General features: G+C 40.0%; 1 protein-coding gene across 4 annotated transcripts in view; it reads right to left on the bottom strand.

Annotated features, from left to right (window-relative positions):
• Positions 1–6,000, bottom strand: part of MELK (maternal embryonic leucine zipper kinase) — a 97,526-nt gene that overhangs the window by 51,347 nt on the left and 40,179 nt on the right. The gene's annotated exons all lie outside the window — the stretch shown is intronic.

Genomic DNA, 6,000 nt, shown 5'->3' with positions numbered 1-6,000 from the left:
GCACTTAGCACCGTGTCAGGGACACAGTAAGAATTTGTTAAATGTTAGCTTTGACTGCTGCTGCTGCTACTATTCCTACCATTATACTATCTATAATACAACTAATGCCGCTTACAGGATTATAACACAAGAGAATGTATGTGAAAGCACTCGACATACTGCCTTGCACACAAGAGACAATAAATATGTACTGAATCTGAAATAAATGGGAGGAGATAGGAGTATTCAAAAAAGTAGTATTCCTTTTCTGAGAGCCAGGGATGGGCACATTGGCCAAAAGCCATGTATTCAAAGGTGCTAAATACTCAGTACAGCAAGAAAGGCTAAAGCCATTCTGAGGAATGTCACAGGCCTTCCCAATGGAGCACTGCCACACCGCTGCTATCTCAGATCTCAGGATTGTCTGGTAAGGTACACATCATCTAGTCAAGCCCTGGTCACATCACCTCCTGAAATGTACCCGTCTACTTTCCTTATTTGGGCAGAACACCTCTGTAGAGTATCATCCACAAGTGGATCATAAGGCCTGTGACTCATTATCATGTCCTAACATTCTCAACTTCATTCTCTGTACTGAAATACTGGCCAAAATAGAGTCCAGAAAATGAACTCTGCTGCCAGGCTTAACCCAATCTCTTATTTGCACAGAGTGCTTTAAAATGCAGAAAACACTTGTACATAAATTTTACCCTGTGTAGTAGGCAGGGACTATTAACCACATTATACAAATGGAGAAACCAAGTCTCAGCCACAGAGACTAAGTACTTGCTCGATATTGTAGGGCACTGGTGCTCAACTGGGTATAATTTGTCCTAAAAGGGGACATCTGGGAGTATACGGAAACATTCTGACTTGCCACAACTTGGGGATTACCCCTAGCAATTGGTGGGTAAAGGTCATGGATGCTGCTAAACATCCTGTAATGCATGACAGCCCCCAACAACAAAGAATTATGTGTTCCAAATGCCAATAGTGTTAATGTTGAGAAATACTGCTTCTCAACAAAAAAGGGTCAGAGATAGGACCCTTGTTCCTGCTACTCTTTAAAGAGCAAAAAAGGGTTAGAGATATGACCTTTGTTTCTGCTATTCTTTAAAGAATTTGTGTTTGTTTATTTAAGGGACAATTACCTTGCAAATGACAGCCAGAAACAGATAACAGTGAAGAATCCAAGTGAAGAGGGGGAAAAAAGATCTATGGATTAAGCAAAATAATCCTGGGAATTCTAGTGGCTTGAAATTGTTTTTCACATTGTTCTAAGAAAGGCAGGCCATCTCTCCAACACGTAATCATAATGCTATAGTCAACTCTATAATTACAAAAATATAATCTCATAGAGACAACTTGCTCATTTTCTTTAAAATTATAAATTGTGATGGTTAGGAAGCAATTTTATTTTCAAACTACTCAATTTTCATTTGCTAAATTATTTATACTCCCCTAATATTTGTACACCGCAGCTGGAGTACAGTCATGCTTGTCTTTGAATGCAGTGACGACAAATGAATATAGGTGACATTAATAAGATTAATACTCAAGCTATTAGTAATCATGCTAGAAATTGCAGTTGAGCATTTGGGTTAAAATAGTCAACAAATGCAAAAGATAAACGAAGTCTGCCTTTTAAACAAGAGTTACATAGGGTGCGTCAAATACTGCTGGGTTTTTCAATCAAACCAAGAACTGAGGAAAGTGTTATTCCCAAGTGAGGAATTTTAGAACATTCTAGGCAAAGATACATACTGCATGCAAGTGATACGACACCTTAATTAGATTCAACCAGCAGACTGTATTACACTGTGACTCGGAACAATAGTTCTGAGCCAAGATTACAATAAATTTCAAAATCTATAATGTGTGAAATTAAATTCCACAATAATGCATAAAAGTCCTAATTTGAATCAATTTTCAACTTGCGAATACATGAAAAACTAAAAAATGAAATTCAGAGGAGAAGAAACAAAGACTATACAGTATTAGTAAATAATATTAATTAGGAAGACCAAATATCCACTGAACAAGAATTAGACATTTTCTAACACATTCATTCCACTGTAAAGATATTTAATTTTTCAAAAATATCAGAACTTGGATCTAACATCTACTGTTAGGATCTAACAATTTTGTATTATTTTAAGGTAAGCTCTCTCCCTCAAAGGATTAATCTAGGATCCACTAATGCATTCGAATAAATAAAAGTAGAAAACACTGAAGTTTGTATGTTGGTACATTCACTTTTTATTGATAAAACAATATACTGGCAATAGTATTAATTCCATGGCTGCCATATGAATGTAAACTTGCAGTAACAACAAATGAAGACAAATAAACAGCATAGAGGATTAAGGTCCAGATAGGTAAAAAATATAGCAAAGGTTAGAGGTAAGTCAACAAATTAGGACCACCATGAATATAATATAGTTCCATTTCAGTAAGGTATTAACAGTTACTTATTTTATCTTTGTGGATAAGACTACAAAATCTTGGCTAAGTGTAGCTGAAACAGAATAAAACTAAAAACCAATACCCAGAACACTTAGGGAGTGGTCCTGTTCTATTCAGTTTTTTAATCAACAACTTAGTTTAGGGATATTTAAGAAATGTGCAAATGGTGCAATGCTGGCAGGGACAGCTGTTATTACATGAGTGCAGAATCAAGATTCAAAATTTCAAAAGAAGAGAATGCTAGACTGAAACAAGAAAAATTGAATGTGAAGAAACAGAAGTCAAAGAACTTATAGCTACTCAGAGCCGGAACGGATCTTGAAAATAATTGATTACTACAATGCACAAACGCTGCTGACAAAGGAAACAAGGACCAGTAAGTATGGGTGACAACAAAAAAGCCTAGGAAAACCGATGCATAATAATATCTAAATTAATTAGGAGAACTAACTTGTAGCCTTAGTAAATCAGAAAAGATGGGATGTCTGGGGAGATTCCCAAATTAACAGGCACAATTAAATTTGCCTATTAATTTTGGGATGGGGATCCTTCTTCCTTTAATTGGGAGGGATCCTTACTCCTTCCAAATTAATTGGGATTAATTAATTTTGGGCTGGGGATCCTTCCTCTTTTAGGCATCTGTGATTTTCAGGTAAATAGCAACTAGAGAGCTGAGAAAGAATATTTCATAGTGGTTATGAGAATGGGCTCTGAGCTTGACTGCTAGGGTTCAAATCCCAGCTCTGCTACTCACTAGCTATAAGACCCTGAATAAGTTATTTAAGGTCTCTGTCCTTCATTTCTTCATCTGTAAGAGGAAGACAACAATAGCAACCACCTCATTTAGAGCAGAGCCTGGTAAATAACAAAAGCTCATGCATGTTAAGTATTACTTTTGTGACAACAGGATGAGAATGTGCATGCCAGCAAAGATTTTATTTTTTTCTGAGCAACCATGTGCAACAGCCACAAAGATATGCAACACACACACTTCAGAAAGCTCTATCCATTTGGAGGCGGGAAGCAAGGAAGTAGAGAAGAAAGCAGAAAGAATTAAATAACAAAAACACTGCTGCAGATGCTCCAGGCAGAAGAGATCTCATTCAGCACAACTCAAACCAACACAGAACTCCATTTCTGGACACCTACAGAGACTCAGACCTGGCCTGCAGAAGGCATCTGCCCCACTTTCTACATCAGTTTTTGGGGGTTCAAAACTCACTGAAAATTTTATCATTCCATTTTTTTTTTTTTTTGAGACGGAGTTTCGCTCTCGTTACCCAGGCTGGAGTGCAATGGCGCGATCTCGGCTCACCGCAGCCTCCGCCTCCTGGGTTCAGGCAATTCTCCTGCCTCAGCCTCCTGAGTAGCTGGGATTACAGGCACATACCATGCCCAGCTGATTTTTTGTATTTTTAGTAGAGACGGGGTTTCACCATGTTGACCAGGATGGTTTCGATCTCTTGACCTTGTGATCCACCCACCTCGGCCTCCCAAAGTGCTGGGATTACAGGCGTGAGCCACTGCGCCCGGCCCATTTTTTTTTTTTTTTAAATCAACATTTGCAAACCAAATTCAACAGTAATGTGTTTGGGGGTTTTTTGTTTGTTTTCTGAGATGGAGTCTTGCTCTTTTGCCCAGGCTGGAATGCAATGGCGCGATCTTGGCTCACTGCGACCTCTGTCTCCAGGGTTCAAGTGATTCTTCTGCCTCAGCCTCCCAAGTAGCTGGGACTGTAGGTGTGCACCACCATTCCTGGCTAATTTTTGTATTTTCAGTAGAGACTGGGTTTCACCATATTGGCCAGGCTGGTCTTGAATTCCTGACCTCGTGATCCACCCACCTCAGCGTGAGCCACAGCATCCAGTCCAACAGTAATGTTTTAATTCTTTATACAGAATATATTTATGTACTACTGTGGAGTTAAAAATTAATTTTAGCCGGGCGCGGTGGCTCAAGCCTGTAATCCCTGCACTTTGGGAGGCCGAGGCGGGTGGATCACGAGGTCAAGAGATCGAGACCATCCTGGTCAACATGGTGAAACCCCGTCTCAACTAAAAATACAAAAAATAAGCTGGGCATGGTGGTGTGTGCCTGTAATCCCAGCTACTCAGGAGGCTGAGGCAGGAGAATTGCCTGAACCCAGGAGGCGGAGGTTGCGGTGAGCCGAGATCGCGCCATTGCACTCCAGCCTGGGTAACAAGAGCGAAACTCCGTCTCAAAAAAAAAAAAAAAAAAAAAAAATTAATTTTAAAAAATTATATATACAAAGAAAATAAAAATAAACAAAAAAAATTATATATACGAACAGAATAAAGGAAGTTTCACAGTAAAATACTATGCAGCCATTAAAAAGATTAAACCTGGACATGGTGATATATATCAGTATGAAACAATCTTCAAAAGTAAAGCATTAGGCCAGGTGCTATGGCTCACACCTGTAACTCCAGCAATTTGGGAGGCCAAGGCAGAAGGATCACTTGAGGCCAAAAGTTCGAGACCAGCCTGGCCAACATGGTGAAACCCCCATCCCTACTAAAAATACAAAAATTAGCCAGGCATAGTGGCGGATTCCTGTAATCCCAGGTACTTGGGAGGCTGAAGCAGGAGAATCACTTGAACCCAGGAGGTGGAGGTTGCAGTGAGCCAAAATCACACCACTGCACTCCAATCCAACTAGCCTGGGTGACAGAGAGAGACTGGTTCTTAAAAAAAAAAAAAAAAAGTAAAGCATTCCATTTTAAAAGGATGAGGTGGTCAAAATCCATTAGCTATGTGGATTACATAATACCAAAGAATATATACTGCAAATATATAGAAAGAATTTCTAAATAGCTGCCTCTGGGCCAGGTACAGTGGCTCACACCTGTAATTCCAGCACTTTGGGAGGCCGAGGCAGGTAGATCACTTGAGGTCAGGAGTTAGAGACCAGCCTGAGCAACATGGTGAAACCCTGTCTCTACTAAAAATACAAAAATTATCTGGGTGTGATAGTGCACACCTATAGTCCCAGCTACTCAGGAGTCTGAGGCAGAAGAATTGCTTTGAACCCGGGAGGCGGAAGCTGCAGTGAGCCAAGATCGTACCGCTGCATTCCAGCCTGGGTGACAGAGCAAGACTCTGTCTCAAAAAAATAAATAATTAAATACATACATAGTTGCCTCAAAGAAAGAAAAGAAAGGGCTGAGTGGGAAGAGACTTTTTTTTTTTAAATTTTTTTTACTATATACTTTAGTATTGCTTTAATTTTCTTTTTCCTTTTTTTTTCTGAGATAGAGTCTTGCTCCATCAGCAAGGCTGGAGTGCAGTGGCACAATCTCGGCTCACTGCAACCTCTACCTTCCGGGTTCAAGTTATTCTCATGCCTCGGCCACCCAAGTAGCTGGGATTACAGGCATGTGCCACCATGTTTGGCTAATTTTTGTATTTTAGAAGAGACAGGGTTTCACCACGTTGGCCAGGCTGGTCTTGAACTCTTGACCTCAGGTGATCTGCCCACCTTAGCCTCCCAAAGTGCTGGGATTACAGGCGTGAGCCACTGAGCCCAGCCATCCT

The sequence above is a fragment of the Sapajus apella genome, unplaced genomic scaffold (genome assembly GCF_009761245.1).
Source record: "Sapajus apella isolate SASKATOON/1434 unplaced genomic scaffold, GSC_monkey_1.0 scaffold46, whole genome shotgun sequence".
Classification (NCBI taxonomy): Eukaryota; Metazoa; Chordata; class Mammalia; order Primates; family Cebidae; genus Sapajus; species Sapajus apella.
Note: the sequence above shows the minus strand (reverse complement) of the source record. Positions and strands in the feature narration are given on the sequence as shown.